The sequence below is a fragment of the Otolemur garnettii genome, unplaced genomic scaffold, assembly GCF_000181295.1.
Source record: "Otolemur garnettii isolate 467f Iridium unplaced genomic scaffold, OtoGar3 scaffold00060, whole genome shotgun sequence".
Lineage (NCBI taxonomy): Eukaryota > Metazoa > Chordata > Mammalia > Primates > Galagidae > Otolemur > Otolemur garnettii.
The window spans coordinates 7,800,681-7,801,308 of record NW_003852455.1 but is presented as its reverse complement, the minus strand read 5'-3'; positions in this window follow the sequence as shown (position 1 = coordinate 7,801,308).

Genomic DNA, 628 nt, shown 5'->3' with positions numbered 1-628 from the left:
AAACTATAAAAACACCAACAGCACAATGCTATCCCATCGTATACACAGGGGCAAACAGGTTTGAATTCTAGAGAAAGAGTGAATGAGATATACATACACTTTGGTAATAGTGGTAACGTTTATCAATAAAACAAGAGAAAAAGTTGAAAATTTACAAAATTAAAAAAAAAAAAGTCTTACATAAAATAGCCACAATGCGCGGATGTAAAGTGCAATTAGAAATGCAATGGATTTACTGGCTGTTGAGTTCCTTGTCTTCACAACTGAAGGATGAAAGCAGGAGACAGTTTTGAAGCTTCAAGCAGCAAAGTTTATTAAAGTGTAAGTTTACTCTTCAAGGGGCTAAGAATGGGCACGAGTCCCAGTGGGCTGTGGCTCTGGCTTTCTGTGTCCTGATCAGCAAGCAGCAGTGAGTTCCCAAAGGGGAAGGAGCAGACGCACGTCCCAGCAGGCAGTGGCCCGGGCTTCCTTGCCATTCCTTCTCTTATTGGCCTCTCCTCCTTTGTGACCTGTCTCTTCTCTCTTTCTTGGCCCATGGGGATGTTGTCTCCTTCCTGCTGTCTGCTGGGGGAGTTTTCCACCTTGTATTGTTAGGCCCCTGGATTGTGGTGAACAGAGCCCACCGGTG